The 18,533-nt window shown below is 36.0% G+C and overlaps 1 protein-coding gene across 1 annotated transcript in view; it reads left to right on the top strand.

The window, feature by feature from the left end:
* Positions 1-18,533, top strand: part of LOC141345986 (UPF0606 protein KIAA1549) — a 71,382-nt gene that overhangs the window by 162 nt on the left and 52,687 nt on the right. The gene's annotated exons all lie outside the window — the stretch shown is intronic.

Here is an 18,533-nt window from a genome sequence, read left to right as displayed (position 1 = left end):
TATGTGCAAGATGACGGGAAATTAAACCTTTTGTGGGAGACGGTTGAATCTGCTGTAGTGCAGTGAGAAGTTTTGAGAACAGTGTGAAAACATTTAGGTGAAATTAATGTTTGATGACAAATGGTTTTTCAAAATTAATGCCAAATTAAAAGTCATATTTGTGACCCTGGACCACAAAACCAGTCTTAAGCAGCACAGGTATATTTGTAGCAATAGCCAACAATACAATGTATGGGTCAAACTTTCTGATTTTTCTTTTATGCCAAAAATCATTAGGATTTTAAGTGAAGATCATGTTCCATGACGATATTTTGTAAATTTCCTACCATAAATATTTCAAAACTTAATTTTTGATTATAAATATGCATTCATTTGGACAACTTTAAAGGCGATTTCCTCAATATTTAGATTTTTTTTTTGCACCCTCAGATTCAAGATATTCAAATAGTTGTGTCTCGGCCAAATATTGTCCTTATAACAAACCACACATCAATGAAAAGCTTATTTATCCCAATAAAAAAATAACCATTATGACTGGTTTAGTGGTCCAGGTTCACATCCTTGATCAGATATTGGATATTGATTGGAAACACGCACCACCACACGTTTTCCATCCATTTTATTATTTGCGTATTAAACATGTTTTCCCCTAATGTCAGTGACTTTATCAGAACAAGACTTATTTTTTGGCTATGTAATTGTTTTTTTGTTGTTGTTTAGAAAATGCAAGCATATATAGTTGATACATAGGTCTAAAGTTGAATTTTCAACTACAAGAGACTCACATTTTTCAAAATCTAAATCTTGATTTGCTGATAAAACTGATAAAATTGGTCTTTGAAACTCTCAATTCCTAGCCTAACCTCTCCAGAAATTTTTGGAAATTATCTTCAAAATATACACTATATGCAGGTCTGAACTTTTGTCAACATGATGACAAAACTCCAGGTATTAAGACTTTTATGTGTTAGTATAATGTAAATTATGTCTCTTACTAAAATATATAGTAGAAAACCCTTGGGAGATTTAGGTTATTTAAAAAATCCACATCGTTTTATACATATTTTGGACTATGGGGGCACCATTATTTCAATAATGTGAAATGGCTGCACTCGTTGAGCTACAGCCGCAACCTTTTGCTGTTTTTACTGCAACTCTGAGAATAAAATACTAATACTATGCCACATTGGGCGGCATTTTTTTTTGTAATTTTCAGTCGAAACAACAAGAGAAGCGATATAAGGCTTCACTGCTTTCCTAGCGACAGAAGAGGAGAAAAGAATGAGACGATGCGTTTTGGACTAAAATAAAACTTTGTTCTCTCCACTTTAGCCCTGATGCCTTTGAGGCTTTCTGTAGACCACAGCTATTGAAAGAGCTTTACAAATGGCAGAGACAAGAAACGCTAGATGCCATCCTAGAAATAAAAAATAGCAGCATGTAGGGCTGCAACAACGAATCGATAAAATCGATAAAAATCGATTACTAAAAGCGTTGGCAACGAATTTCATAATCGATTCGTTGTGTCGCGCGACGCAGAGACATTTGGTTGTTATTATATATATTTAAAAAAAAAAATTGAGCGCAGAGCGGAGTGGACACATTTGGTCTCTCTCCCGCACTGATGCCAGCAGAGTTCGGCACCTCATAAGCTGTGTTTCCATCCAAAAATGCGAATTTAACTTATACGCAAAACTGGAACATTTGAGCATAAAGCACCGTTTCTACATTATATATATATGCTGCCCCGATTTATATCAAACATGTTTGATATTTAAGCCTACTTTGGCTAGCGTACTTTCACAGCAGCCAATGCTCGATCGCAAAACAGCTGCTGTACGGGTCGTTGGATAGTGGAGATGGAGAAAACTACTTCTATAGTTTTTGTAACACTGTCTGTCTGTGTAATGTGTCGAAAACATACCACAACCGTAAGGAGAAAGAGGAGCTCTGCTGAGGTGAAATCGTCTCAGTTTTGAATAGGGCTGTGACGGTGGCACGTTGTTTTTTTTTTATATATAGCCTACACTTCAGTCAGCAAACAAGCAGCCTAAAAACGCTAAAATAAATCAAAGAAATAATATATTTAATTAAGAAAGTAGCCTAAGAGTATTAAATAGGCTATTAAACAAACATTCCTTGTAAAAATGTCCGACAGCTCATCAATTTTTGGCCGACTGAATTTGGCCGTCTTTTTTTCTCTTTCTCTTCCTCATTACACAGCTGCTATTTTTAATAGCAAAGTGATTACATTTATTTTCGTTCGTTTAGTTTATAAAGTTAATTTAGAGATATATTTGGAACACTTTTTGTTTGTTAAATTCAAGTTTTTGTTTTTAAAGTTATACCTAGCAAACAGCGGCAGACAGATCAAAAGCCTGCTTAATTCATCGCGATTTAAATTAAAATCCATTGATATAAAAAACTTAAAACATATCACAATATTAGTTTAATCATTCAATCAAGATAATTCCAAAGTTTGTGCGGAGAGAAACGCGCTTTGCAGGACATGGAGACGCCAGTGCAATGTGGAATTTCTTTTTTGCTCATAAAGGTAAGAGTAATTTACCACCCGGGCCGGAACTGTAAAGGGTCTACCTTAGTTTGTGTGTACTAACAGTATCAACTAAATGTGCTCTTAAAGAAAACAAACAGAATACGCTTGATATCTTTGGTTTAAACAGGAGCGCTTCACAATAATTAACCGAAACCCAGGTAATTGCCTCACAAACACAATATCTATAGAAAGCTTTAAATTATTATTTTACTATAAAACGAAATAATTAAAATCGAAAACAAAACTCTTTCATTAGCTAATCCATAAAGATGCATTAGGCATTAATGAGCAGATGGCAGGATCGTCAATTTCATCTTTGCAACACTGAATCAGAAAATACTAGTTTATTAATAAGTAATTCGAATATTTTCTTAATTTTTGCCTTGACACATTCATGGTAATTACTTTTGCTGGGGCTTTGAGGCCAGTTTTGCGTGCATTTGAATGCGGAACTCTTCCAGCTGGTCGCTGCTGATGGCAGGACACTAAACACCGCCATGGCAGAATGAATGTAGCAGAGAGTTAGTCAAGTTATCCCGTTCCAGCGTGCAAAGTCACATGACTTTTTTAATGCGCACTGAGGAATTTAATTTGAGAGGCTTCTTGAGGGAAATGCAGCATGTACACCACAGCAAGCCGCTGTCTTGACGGATAGTAATTTTAGTTTATTTAGTCTATATATTTGGCAGATGTAAAGCATACATGTGTATGTTTTTTGTGTTAGTCCATTTTTATTTTATTATTATTATTATAACAGTTCAAGGAGCAACATGTTCGTGCACTTTCTAAAGATTTTAGTTCTGTTTTTGAATAAAGGGTTGTAAATCCTTTTTTTATCCGATTCATCGATTAATCGAAAAAATAATCGACAGATTAATCGATTATTAAAATAATCGTTAGTTGCAGCCCTAGCAGCATGTAGTGCCAGTAACTCAACGAGTACAACCATTTCACATCATCAAAATAATAGCGCCCAGCCATAGTCCAAAATATGTATGAAATGATGTGGATTTTTTAAATAACCAAAATCTTTCATCTTTACATATTTCAGTAAGAAACATCATTTACATTCTATTAAGCCATATAAGAACACGGAGTACAAGGAGTAGTTCACTTTTAGAACAAGAATTTACAGATAATGTACTCACCCCCTTGTCATCCAAGATGTTCATGTCTTTCTTTCCTCAGTCGTAAAGAAATGGTGTTTTTTGAGGAAAACATTTAAGGATTTCCCTCCATATAATGGACTTCTATGGTGCCCCCAAGTTTGAACTTCCAAAATGCAGTTTAAATGCAGCTTCAAAGGGGTCTAAATGATGCCAGCCGAGGAAGAAAGGTCTTATCTAGCGAAACGATCGGTAATATCGTAAAACATTTACAATTTCTATACTTTTTAATCTCAAACGCTCATCTTGCCAAGTAAATTGTAATTTTTTTTTTTTTTAGAAAAAAAAACATCATTTTGATAAGACCCTTTATTCCTTGGCTGTGATCGTTTAGAGCCCTTTGAAGCTGCATTTTGGAAGTTTAAACTTGGGGGCACCATAGAAGTCCATTATATGGAGAGAAATCCTGAAATGTTTTATTTAAAAAACATAATTTCCTTACGACTAAAGAAAGAAAGACATGAACATCTTGGATGCCAAGGGGGTGAGTACATTATCTGTAAATTTTTGTTCTGAAAGTAAACTACTCCTTTAAGGCTACTTTTCTTGTTTGTGTGGAAGTTCATCTGACTCAAGCATGTTGTCTTGAAACCCAAGCAATACATTTAGAGACAACTGTACTTGGTTAATATCATTTTTAATAACAGTAATAATTTAGGGTAGAGCACACTGACTGGTCTTGCCTGTATATTGAGTACTTTGTTGAATCAACTATGAAGACAGAATAAGAAAAAAAGCTAGGGTACTAAATAAAAAAAAATCGTGCTGCTAGATGCTTTTTTTTGGTATTCATTGATTTCCACATTGCAGTGTTGTCCCAAGTGCAAACTCATGACTAGTGGTGAAGTTTCTCATTCATTTTTTAATAAATTCTCAATCATTTGTTCAAGAAGATTCTTGTAGATCAGCTGTCGGAGTAAACTTGACTGGTATGTGTTTCATCCTATTACCCATTAGGAGCTTATAATTGAGTGAGGTGCACAGTGTTGACATTCTATTAATATCCATTTCAGCATATCGATTATAAGCTGTATGAAAGAAATGATGTGGAATAGTGTTTATTTTTGGTGATACACTTCTCTGATTCTTAAAGGGATAGTTCACCATAAAATGAAAGTTCTGTCACAACTCATTCACCCTTGTGACTTTCTTTTGAGGAGCACGCAAGAAGATATTTTGATGAGCTTTTGGAAACAAATCAGCTGGAACAATTGGAACAGCTTTCATAGTGTTGACATTTCTCAAAATATCTTCTTTTATGTACCACAGAAGAAAAAGTTTTGGAAAGTCATTTTTGGGTGAACTATCCCTTTAAGTCAGGGCCATGTCATTATGACATCTCATATGTAACTCTATCAAAACATGTCATAAAACCAACTGGGCCAGTCTGTTGTGACAATTTATTCAGTCCCGATCTGTCACTTTCAGAACCTGAAAGGATCTTGTCAGTTCTGTGGCTTCTCTGAAACTGAGACAGAATCCTCCTTCTTGTGATCTGAGAAAGCCTGATGTAAGAAACCCTTGAAGGCAAGGGAACGATAGATAGCATGAGAACAGGTAGAAAAGTAAAAAATCATATTTTATGTCCAGAAAGTCTGTTCGTCTTGTGGATTCCCTTGGTTTATTGAACTTTCTAAGTAATAATTATGCATGTAGCCAGTTACCGTATATTTGCCAATTTGAGGGAATGGTCTCATATATCAAGCACATTTATATGATTCAATATAATTACTGCAGCTTAGCAGCTCAAATGCTTCTATCATCTGCTAGCTCACAGCTGTTTTAGTCTGACTCCATGCATTTTGAAATTGCTCGGCAATTTTATACTTCGTCTTGGCACTGTGATGTAGGTCAGACAGTTTTTTCCCACTACATAATGATGGGAGAGGCTAGACATAATTAACATCAAAAGCATTCAACGGATCTGTGAAGAGCTGACTGTGAGCATCTCGTATTCGGAGCACATGTTGCTGATTTTAAGGAGAAGGAGTGGAGGGCGGAGACATTAAACACCGCCCAACAATTTAGGAGGGAAGGTCAATAAGGCGTTCTGAGGACAGAGAGTTTGTGTGGATACGAATTATGATTTGTGGTCGAACTCCCAGCTTTCTTTAAGGCAGCTTTCCTTGGCATAGTTTTCATAGCCTTGACTGTCGCTTTGACTGGCATCTAAATGATGTACAGAATTTAACCTTGAAAGCTGGGTGTTTCAGTACTGAATGTGTAGACTGACAGTAATGGAACTAAAATATGTGATTTGGGGGTGTAAAAATTGAAGTCACTTTTTTTAGTTAAGCTTTCTTATCCCTAAGGTCCTATGATTTCCACAATGCAAAAAAGTTGGACAGAATCACAGAATCTAGTCATAAAAATGGAACTTACAGTACACAGAATTTAGTTGATTGGCTAAAATGTATTTGAAATATTAAAATGGAATCCAGAGAATGAAAACAGAAATCACAGGGGGAAATAAAAAAGCATAATTTGTGAGGGGAAAAAAAAGAAACTGATTTCATAGGGCCCTAAAAATATAGTGGAAATGTTGTGGAACTTTTAATATATGTGACCCTGGACCCTTGTTATATTTGTAGCAGTAGCCAAAAATTCATCGTATGGGTCAAAATGATAGATTATTCTTTTATGGCAAAAATCATTAGGATATTAAGTAAAGATCATGTTCCATGAAGATATTTAGAAAATGTCCTACCATAAATATATCAAAACTTAATTTTTGATTTGTAATATGCATTGCTAAGAACTTCATCTGGACAGCTTAAAAGGCGATTTTCTCAATATTTTGATTTTATTTTATTTGTTTGCAACCTCAGATTCCAGAAAAGCTTATTTATTCAGCTTTCGGATGTAAAACATTTATTAAAAAAAAAAAATACTCTTATGACTGGTTTTGTGGTCCAGGGTCACATAGAATTTAAAACAGGATAAAACTGAATTTAAAAAAAAAGATTAAGATTAATTAAGATAAAAAAAAAAAGAATATGGAGAATAAAACTGATTTCATAGGGCTCTATATTCTGCACAGTTTCTACTACAGAACAAAACTTCACTAAAATACTTTTTTTTATTTTAACAAATTAATTAATTTGTTTTGAGTGGTTTTAAAGGTATAGCTCACCTAAAAATGAAAATCCACACAATTTACTCACCCTTAAGCCATCCTAGTTGTATATGACTTTCTTCTTTCAGATTAATACAATTAGAGTACATTTAAAAAAATGTCCTGGCTCTTCCAAGCTTTACAATGACAGTGAATGGCTGTTGTGAATTTGAAGTCCAATAAAGTGCATCAATCCATCATAAAAAGTAATCCACATGGCTCCAGGAGGTTATTAAAGGCCTTCTGAAGCAAATTGATGCATTTTTGTAGGAAAAATGTTCATATTTAAAACTTTATAGATGTTGTAAGCATGTACACGAAAGTGGCATTCCAGTGGATGGCGTAGCACGTAGGCATTGCGTAAAGAAGAAAGTAATATACACCTAGGATGGCTTGAGGGTGAGTAAGTCATGGGGTAATTTTCAATTTTGGGTCAACAATCTCTTGAAGAGTGTTCTGGGTAGTTATAAGTCAAAAGAGCCCATTACCAAATACTTTGGTTCCTAGATTTGGCTGAAGGCCCTTCAAAGTACTGTAAATCGAAGGGATATTTTTTTATTGTTTGCCAGGCAAAAATTGTAGTTCTGATTACTTAGAGAGGTAATAGCACACTTCTACTCAACAAGCTACATTGATTTTTAGTTATTATTCATGTCTGTAGCACAAAAAAGATAAGTTATAAACCAAAGTTTATTTTTTATGGTTAAGGGTGGGGATGTTTTTCTTAGTGCCTCAATAATGTTTCTGATTTCTGAACACAGAGCTCATTCTCTGGGCCGCATGGATCCATGTGGCCCTGCTTTCCCCATGGCAAATAGAGATGGCAGATGTTTGCTCAAGCCCATTAAGCTGTTAAAATAAGCAGGAGCCTTAATGTGAAACAAGCTTTAATTAATTAGTTACGTAATAAGTAACTCAAGTGGTCCAAATCAATGCATCCCAATGGAGTGCAACAGTGTCTGCCCGCTTTTTTCCAGCAGTCTTGGTTCCAGAAGTATGTTTAGAAGAAGTATGATGTAAGGCATCATCAACTAAACCATTCAGCGATGAATCACAACATTACAAACATTGTTTTGAAGCATGAAAGCGGACTGTCGATTTTATTTTTGGGACAAAGAACTATGGTTTGTATTGCAAATAGCATAAACAAATGTTCAATATAAAACTATTGATTTTTAGACATTTATTTTGAATATTAGATGTAAAATACTACATTTAAATGCTAAATACTCATTATATTCACTACCGTTCAAAGGTTTGGTGTCAGTAAGAAATTGTCCCTTATGCTCACCAAGCTATTTAATCAAAAGTAACTGTAAAAACAGCAATATTGTCAAATGTTGTCATAATATTGCTCCGGGTGTGTGTTCACGGTGTGTGTGTGTTCACTACTGTGTGTGTGCGCACTTGGATGGGTTAAATGCAGAGCACAAATTCCTAGTATGGGTCACCATACTTGGCCTCACTTCACCTCCTTTCCTTTCCTTTCCTTTCCTTTCCTTTCCTTTCCTTTCCTTTCCTTTCCTTTCCTTTCCTTTCCTAATTTAAAATGACTGTTTTCTATTTAAATATAATTTAAATGTAATTTACTCCAGTCTTCAGTGTCAGTTGATCTTAAGAAATCATTTTGATATGTTGATAAGTGAAAAAATATTTATCAATGTTGCAAACAGTTGTGCTACCTACCTATTTTTGTGGAAACTGTGATACATTTTAAAACACCATTACTTAAAACTTTCAAAGTGTATAGTGTACAGTAATTTAAATAAGATTGCCAAGAGTCTGCTTTGGTTTCGTCATTCACAATGCTTCTTGAGAGTGAGTGTTTTGATGTAGTTAGTTCTTGTTTCTATAGTAACAGCAACTTCTCTGATTGGTGGATGCAAGGCACTGCCTGCTTTGGGATTGTGGGTAATGTAGTTCTTATGTAGTTCATTGTAGTTCAATGAGTTTGAAACTTTTAGTTAGTTTGTTTAACAATTTTGAAGCTCATTTAAAGCGTCATGCGTAAATGAAAATGAGATTTTACTTCTAGAATCCAACGGTTGTGCTCTATAGATCAGTCTACTATAAATACGCACATTTTGTATGTGGTTTTGAAAGAATCATTGTGTTTTCTTATCACCAGTGGCAACTAGTGCATATAAGGATGTTCTTCAGGCAGAGATGAGAGCACTTGTGGATTCACAATCACGCAGGTGTAGCCCTACTTATTATTCTTGGAAATGAAAAGCTCACACTGGGTGTCAGAGCCTCCTGAATCACTGAGTTTTTGGGATTGTGTGGAGCTCAGCGCAAAACTCCTGGCTAATTACCAGTGTTGCCTCTTTTACAAATGAAACCTGATCTGTGATGGATGACAATGAGTGCATTCATTATTCATCGCCTCTGGGACTGGGAACAGATCAATACGCCGGGCCCATCAAAAGCCACAGGAGCTGGATGTTGAGGCCACAGGCTGCTGGACAAGCGAACAAAGTTCCATTGAGAAACCGGGACGGTTGGATACCAGCTTCTTTGATGGTGGACCCATGCATTGCAGAGGAGGAGTTTGTGTTTGTTTGGAGGATACTATTTGGCTTTCCATTGAGAGATTTGTTCACTTCCAAAACAAAAATGTACAGATAATTTACTCACCCCATTGTCATCCAAGATGTTCATGTTTGTCTTTCTTTAGTCGTAAAGAAATTATGTTTTTTGAGGAAAACATTTCAGGATTTCTCTCCATATAGTGGACTTCTATGGTGCCTCTGAATTTGAACTTAAAAATGCAGTTTAAATGCAGCTTCAAAGGGCTCTAATCGATCCCAGCCAAGAAAGAAGGGTCTTTTCCAGTGAAAAAATCGGTTATTTTCTAAAAGAAATTGCCAATTTATATGCTTTATATAATTTATACATCTCAAATGTTTGTCTTGTCTAGCTCTGTGTGTACTCTGTATTCCGGTTCAAGACTCGATTCAAAAAACATCTCATTTTTTTTCTCCAACTTCAAAATCGTCCTACATCGTGAATGAGATGGAAGGTTTTTTGACCGACCCTAACTGTCTTCAACCAGAATACACAGAATACATGCAGAGCTAGACAAGATGAGCATTTGAGATTACAAAACATATATACTTTTTTTAAATTTATTTTTTTAAAGAAAATAACCAATTGTTTCACTAGATACGTCCCTTCTTCCTCGGCTGAGATCGTTTAGAGCCCTTTGAAGCTGCATTTAAACTGCTTTTTTGGAAGTTCAAACTCGCGGGCACCATAGAAGTCCATTATATAAAGAGAAATCCTGAAATGTTTTCCTCAAAAAACAAAATTTCTTTATGACTGAACTGAAGAAAGAAAGACATGAACATTTTGGATGGCAAGGGGTGAGTAAATTATCTGTAAATTTGTTCTGGAAGTGAACTTCTCCTTTAACTTGCATATAAACTAGGAGCATCAAGTTCAACCAATGAAAGATAATTTATGTTCAATATACACCAATATGAAGTAGGATTTTGGACCAGTGAGATTTAAGACTTGGAAACCAATGGAATATCTTGTTGGGCATCACTTGTGTACATTATGTACATCACTGGTTAAGACAAAAACTTTCATAAACAGAAGACATTATTTTCACTTTATGGTTTTGTGCTTGGTTAGACTATACCGCAAATCCGTTTTTGTGACTTTTACTGTTTGTTTACATACTTTCTTTCATGTTAATTAGTTGTAATGAAAACAATTTGTCCTTGTTGGAGTGAAAGTGTGCATTGCAGTGTTTCTGCACCATTGTTCTAAGACATCTGCAAGTAATTTAGCCTCTTTTAGGGATAAAAACCTCTTTAACAAGGTAATTTTCTACAATCTCATAGATTTTACATTCACAGACCAGTTCTTTTCATTTTAAGGCCTTTATTGACGTCAAAAAATCTAAAAGCCTTGGTATTCACTCACGCCTAGCACCTTTTTGGTGTTTAGTGTTTAGTGTTTTTAGCATGTTGACAGGCTACTAGTACTCAGCCAGCAGAATGTAAGAAAAAGAAAAGATGATGTCTTAAGGAGACATCTTGTGTCTTTACTTTTTTGAAAGTACATTTATATGTAAACAGCTTCATTATGAATTTCAACAAAACAAAGGACAGATCTTGACTGAGCACTGAGCACCTTTGGGTTTTTTTGCGAGTTACATCAGAACAAGACATTAGGTCTGATTATAGCAAACTGATTTTGGTCGAACTTTTTCCTGTTGTATGGGTTTGCAAATAAGCCTAAAAAAAATTTAGTCAGTGTGCTTCGTTTTTTGACAGGAATGGTCTAATTGTGGCAAATACAGTTTAACATTCAAAACAATTCTGAATTAAACTGCATCCCTTGTGTCTATATTTTAACCAGATCAGCAATGCAAAATCACTGTTGTTTGGCTACTTCCAAATATTTTACGTAAAAATGTAAATTTTATAACGTAAAAATTATAATGTGAGATATATTAGACCCTTTTCCATTCTGACTAATAATACCACTTCTCTAATTTTTACACAAATATTATATGTATATGACTTTCTTCTTTCAGACGAATACATAAAAAAAAATGTCCTGGTTCTTCCAAGCTTTATAATAGCAGTAAATGGCTGTTGAGATTTTGAAGTCCAATAAAGTGCATCCATCCATCATAAAAAGTACTCCACACAGCTCCAAGGGGTTAATAAAGGCCTTCTGAAGCGATTTGATGAATTTGTGTAAAAAAAAAATCAGTATTTAAGACTTTATAAACCCTAATCTCTAGCTTCCGCTAACTGTCATACACACATTCAAGACATGACGAAAGCAAAACAAAACGCTGGTCATATATTAGAAGGATTTGTAAAGAAAAATGTCAGAGGATTTGGATATAAGCCAAGAGGAGACTGGTTTTCCTTTGCTGTAAACAAAACTTGGTTCTTGTGAGACTAGCATATTATCACAAAAGCTTATGCTTTAAATATATATATATATATATATTTCCTACACAAACACATTGATTCACTTCAGAATTCCTTTATTAACCCTCCACAGCCATGTGGAGTACTTTTTATGATGGATGGATCAAAATCTCAACAGCCATTCATTGCCATTGTAAAGCTTGGAAGAGCCAGGACTTTTTTTATGCACCTAGGATGGCTTGAGGGTGGGTAAATCATGGTGTAATTTTCATTTTTGGATGAACTGTCCCTTTAAACTCCCATTTCCTAACCAGACATTGTGTGTGTATAAAAGCCTAGACTTGTGGTCAACACTTATTTCCCAGCATTTGTTCTGTGGAGCGCTCATTTGAAGTGACACTCAAAGATAAGAGGCCCTTATATTAGTTTTTAGTCAAAGGAGCAGAGTGAATGGAGGTCTGGGAGGCTGAGATAGCGCTGGGCTCGTGTCACTCTGCTATTTTAAACCACCCATTCAACTGTGACCTCCACTATAGATCTATAAACTGATATTTCATTGATCTCATTTCGTCATCTTTGTTCGGAATACAGCCTTTGGGTTTTTTTATACTTCAGTGTAGTTAAATTAGTATCATTTCTGTTTTTTATTACTCAGCCACATTAAATGTCGTCCACTTAAAGAAGATCTATGTGGTAAATTCACCCACATGACCATCATTATTCATTATTGTGGTGTGGTCTACCTAATACATCCCAGTGTTGTGAAGTGTAGTTGAGGTAACTGTGACAGCCTGACAGAAGGCTGACATGGATGCCCATATTGCATCGGGCTCACATATCTGTACGGTTCAGCACACGTCTGGACCATCTCACTCTGAACAGATGGTTACATCTGAGCACAGCAGGGTTTATGGGGAATTAATTTATCAATGTAAAATTTAATAAAATAGATTAAATCTTTTTTTTTTTTTTTAGAAAACCATTGGAATTCATGGTAGATTCTAGAGAATTGAAAAACCTCCTGCACATCAAAAGTTTGGAATAATTAAGTTTGTTTTAATGTTTTTGAAAGAAGTCTCTTACGAAACATGAATACTAAGAACTTAGTAACAATAATACCAAAAAAGCATCATTCTTTCATAAGTATTTGCACCATGTTTTACAGAGGTTGTCAAAAGCTCTCGCCTGATGGAGTTTCAGTGTGAGAGGTGTCTCTTTTTCCTGTCTACAGGGGTCTGACTTCTTTGTAGTCGAAGGGTCCAGAAGTTTACGCAGTGAGTTCAGTCCAGCCCCGAGCACGAAGCCCTCACAGTGACACAGTCTTCAGGGCCTCTCTAGTTACAGGCCTGGCCTTCCTGTCTTTCGAAGAAGGCTGAGGGAGTAGGGGGGGAACGTGCAGGGAACTTGAGCGTCCTCCAGTGAATTACACAATATGCCAGTTATGGAAAAGTCTGCTTCTCTGGAGACCATCCCAATGTTAGGAGTTAAAGTGTGTCCCCACCTTCCTCATTACATCTCATTCCCTGTTTCAGTCGCTCAGAGGTGTTTTTCTCTCGTTCTCATCTCTCTCACAGTCGGAGACTTTTTGCACCCGGTTTTTAGTCAAGTTCGGCTTTGTCTCGAGTGTATTAACACATGGGAACAAGGTTGTGAGACATTCAGAATTGATTTGACAGTGACTGACAATTCCATTTTTAATTTAACAGGTGTTCGGTGGTGTTCTGAAATGAGGAGGCAAAGTCATCCTTTTTTTTAACAAATGTAAATTCATGTCCCAGTCACATTCAAAGTGATAGTTCACCAAAAAATTTAAATTACCCCATGATTTACTCACCCTCAAGCCATCCTATGTGTATATGACTTTCTTCTTTCAGACAAATACAATTGGAGTTAGATTAAAAAATGTCCTGGCTCTTCCAAGCTTTATAATGGCAGTGAATGGCTGTTGAGATTTTGAAGTCAAATAAAGTGCATAAATGTATCATAAAAAGTACTCCACATGGCTCCAGAGGGTTAATAAAGGTATTCTAAAGTGAATCGATGCATTTGTGTAAGAAAAATATCCATATTGTAAATGTAAATTCATGTCCTAGTCACATTTTCTTGGTTAAATAAACATTACTTACACTATCAGAGAAAAAAAAAATGTATATTTTTAATTTAACAATATAATCAATATTATATTTATTAAAGTCAAGTATGAATCTCATCAAGTTAGTGTTTTTAAGCATTTTACATTTATTCCAGGCAGTATTTAAACAACGTATTTTATTTGACTACTTACGTTACGTTCAGTTATTCTTTTTAATAGAATTTTTTTTATCAGTCATCAAACTCTGTAAATATTGGTCCGAAATACTGACATTTACTTAAAATTTTACCAAGCTGATTACTCACAAAAAACTCCCATAGATCATCTTTTCAAGTCATTTTAAGTCTTATTTTGAAGTAACAAAGTGGTAATATCTAAGTGTGTGAGTTGTTTACTTACTTTTTAAATTAGTCTTTCTATTAACGCCATTATATTGTTAATTCAGACTGATTTGTGAACGCGAAGCGCGCACAAAAACAAGAGGAGGGATTTATCCCAATAAACCAATCACAGCCAAGCACAACCAGTCATATCCAATCATTTTGCGATGGAGGCGTGACTTTCCCCCATTTATTCTCAGTTACCCACCACATGCTTTAGGGGTTCTGATAAAACTCAGTGGGCTCAGGGGAGGCTGTAACTTTACCTGCTTGTGTCACTGTGGGACAAAAAGTTTCTTTAGTAAAAAACAAGTAATTTAAACACTTTTTAATTATTTTTGTACTACACATTTTTTTTTCTTATCCAATATTTTGAGGAGACAATGCCTTCCTAGCCTCCTCGAAGGAAATGCCCCTTATATGTGACCCTGGACCACAAAACCAGTCTTAAGTAGCACAAGTATATTTGTAACAATAGCCAAAAATACATTGTATGGGTCAAAATGATTGATTTTTCTTTTTTAGGCCAAAAATCATTAGGATATTAAGTAAAGATTATGTTCCATGAAGATATTTTGTAAACTTTCCACCGTAAATATCTCAAAACTTAATTTTTGGTTAGTAATATGCATTTCTAAGAACTTCATTTGGACAACTTTAAAGGCAATTTTCTCAACATTCTGTGTGGTCAGTTTGACTTGAATTTAATCATGAATTGAAAGGTAGCCATTTCTTAAATACTCAGTTTTGCCTAATGCTGTGCGGGAGAGATGGTGACCATTAGCAGACATGACCTCAGTCTGATCAATGGAACCCGTCAGAGAAACAGTGTTTCGCCTGACATGACTCTCCCTGTGTGCCATGTTAGGTAACACGTTCCAGCCGGATTTTACTCAAAACACAGTCAGCTGCTCAACCAGATGTTAAGCTGTAAAATTCAGGTGAATATGACTATTAGTATTTTTTTTTTTTCGCTTTGGAAAATTGTCTCAGGCTTACACTTACAATAACAAGACTGTTCGTGACATGTGGGAAGCCACTGGTGTGCTGTGTTTATGCTGTTCCTGCTCATTATTTTCTGTCTGTCTGTACTCAGTAGTAGTTCAATCTATGGCTGTACATGGGAAACTTCAGTCGTCCCGAGCACTTAGCCGCTGATAAGACAAACAACAGAGCTCTGTTCAGTGTCAGAGGGGCCGATTCTATCCCTCATGTCACTCTCACATTGCTTTTTTGGGGGAAAGGAATCACCTGTTTTATTAAGCTAGGATGCATTAAGCTGATAAAAAGTGACAGTAAAGACATTTATAATGCTGATTTCAGTTTCACGGTTTTCACTAAAATTGCTTGAGCACCAGATCAGCATATTAGAATGACTTCTGAAGGATCACGTGACACTGAAGACTGCTAAAATGATGCTAAAAATTCAGCTTTGTCATCACAGATTTTTTTTTTTTTATGTATACAAATAGAAATAAGCTTTTGCTGTATTTTTTATCAAATAAATGCAACCTTGGTAAGCAGAGAGGTTTGCGACTGAGCAGACAATGAAAGAATGTACATTTTTAGGTGAAATATTCCTTTTAAAAGTGAATGAGATATAATATCTGATTTCCGTTTTAAATTAGTGTTATTCTCAGCTTTAAATTGAAAAATATGCAGAAGTACAGATTACAAACAAGATTGCCTGGCTGAAGAATGTAGTACACAATGCTGCATGTTGTAAATATAATATAAGAGGAACCACCTAAAATAACAGCGTCTTCTCTCCATAAATGCATTCTGAGATAAAACGAATGTCAGCTCAGACTCTGCCTTGATTGTTCGATTAGGCAGCGCATGGGGAGTCTGTGCCAGCTTTAGGCAGAGGCAGTCACGCAATGGGATCAGCTTAAAACAGAAACATGTGTGGGCAAAGGGGGCTGAATTAATACCAAAGACCTTTCCTTTGCTTTTTTTTTTTTTCTTCTCGTTTACCCTTTTTCTCTGGAATAGCAACAACCAGCAAATGAGACTTTCCCTAGAATGAACCTGGCAAATGGAAGGAAATGACATCATTGTAATTGATGTCCTCAGTGGTGTTTTCAGCAGTAGGTCTTGGCTAGAGTCTTACTTGTTGTGTGTTTCACAGCTGCTCCCTTCAAATTGGACTGTGTACTTCAACCCTAAAAGTTGCAGGTACATCCCAGAAATTACTCAGTGCGCTGATGCTGAGAAGTCAACTAGATTTAACAAATCAAAGGATTAGTTCACTTCCAGAAAAAAAATTTCCTGGGGATTTACTCACCCCCATGCCATCCAAGATGTTCATGTCTTTCTTTCTTCAATCGAAAGGAAATTAAGGTTATTTGAGGAAAACATTCCATGAATTTTCTCCATATAGTGGACTTCAATGAAGTTGAAGGTCCAAATTGCAGTTTCAGTGCAGCTTCAAAGGCCTCTACATGACCCCAGCCAAGAAATAAGGGTCTTACCTAGCAAAACGATTGGCCTTTTCTAAAAAAAAAGTAACTTTATATTAGCCTAGAATCTAGACGCGCCCCTAGCGGCAGCAAATTACATTTGCTTCCAAGGTCAGTCTAGTTACTCTCAATTCACTTAAAATTCCGAAAAATCCAAGATGTACCGGGCCAATCACGAGTCGGTGGGCGGGCTTAACATGATGACGCCTGACCTGCGACCATAAGTTCCGTCAGACATGAATTCCTGGTTCTGTGAATTACGCGTGGAAAACTGAACAGTATTTATATAATTTTTTACTTTGGATACACAGCCACGTCCATCTGTCCTGAGCAGGAGCTCGTTACATGTGAACGCGCTGTGGTGTAGAATACGCAAACACCGGAAGCGATCTGTGGCGTGTATACGACACTCATTGTTCACACAGTGCACAGAGATTGTGGATATAGCGGCTATTCAAAATGGTAATTACTTGCGCTTATCCTGGTTGTTCAAACCCATTTAAAGCTAAAAGATTACATTTGCTAACGCAAACTCATCCTGGACTTTTTCACCGATTTCCCCTTCCGGTGTTTGCGTATACTACATCAGAGCAGGGTGTAATTTGGATTTGTCTGTGCATGTTTTTGTTTACTTTTAAAGGTTTAGTGCCCATCTATGTCTATTATTTGGCTGACAGACTGCACAGTGCACTGATTTTCGTTAAAAATCTCCGTCGCTCTGACTACGTCACCTGACAGACTAAGTCTCTGATTGGTTGTAGCGCTATCCTATTGCGTGGAGAGGAGTTTGAAAGACAACCGTTTATCCCACCCCTCCGGTTGAGCCCTGTCTATGGAGAGTGCCCAGACCCTACATTTATGTGGGTCTGGCTTGCCAGGCTAACTTTATATACTTTTTAACCACAAATGCAAATCTGTGCGATGCACGTCTATGATTTCTCACATTACATAATCACGTTGGAAAGATCACGGATGGTTAGTTTTCGTCTGCGTATTTTGGTTCAAAAAGGTCCATCTCATTTTCTCCTCCAATTTCAAAATTGTCCAACATCGTTGTTTTTCCTTTTTTTGTTAAGGGCATTAGACTTTCTTTGCATGTTCGCTTTGTACACACTGGGTCGCCTACATCATGTGTGAACTTTCCAACGTGACTACGTAATGCTTGAAGTCCAGCTATTGCGAGATGAGCGTTTGTGTTTAAAAAGTATGTACATTATTATTTTATTTTTTTTAGAAAATGACTGATCGTTTCGCTAGATAAGACCCTTATTCCTCAGCTGGGATCGTGTAGAGCTTTTTGAAGCTGTGTTGAAACTTCAATTTGCACCTTCACCCCGTTGGCTCCCATTGAAGTCCACTAGACTGTCCAAAAAAAAAACAGTCCAAAAACACAGATTTTTCATGCACCTGTCAAGTTTGAGATTTTGAGCTTTTTGGTGTTTTATAAAGTGTTTTTTCAGACTAGTGGAAAGGAAACACCCAAAATGCACTGATAAGTGTTTCTTTTATAGCACTTTATCTATTTGTGTCAATCGATTTCAATTACAATACATATTTTTAAAGGCTGTTTTCTCAAAGTGAGTTTTTTCTCCTTCACTGAGCCATAAATCTCCCCTTCAGTAACATTTACACACACCAAACTTTACATTTTTATTCCTGTCTATATTCTGAAGGTTTTTACAGAGGGATTTGTTCACATATAATTTGTTAGATTTTATACAACATTTTATTTCCCCAAAAATCGTAAAAAAAATACATTGTTTTCTGTCTGTTTTAAGTTTTTTTCTGAATAATGGAGTGACAAAATGTGACCCTGGACTAGGGCTGGGCGATAAAACGATAACGATATATATCGCGATAGAC

This window comes from Garra rufa, chromosome 11, assembly GCF_049309525.1.
Source record: "Garra rufa chromosome 11, GarRuf1.0, whole genome shotgun sequence".
Lineage (NCBI taxonomy): Eukaryota > Metazoa > Chordata > Actinopteri > Cypriniformes > Cyprinidae > Garra > Garra rufa.
The sequence above is the reverse complement of the archived record's forward strand: the minus strand, read 5'-3'. Positions and strand labels throughout refer to the sequence as shown.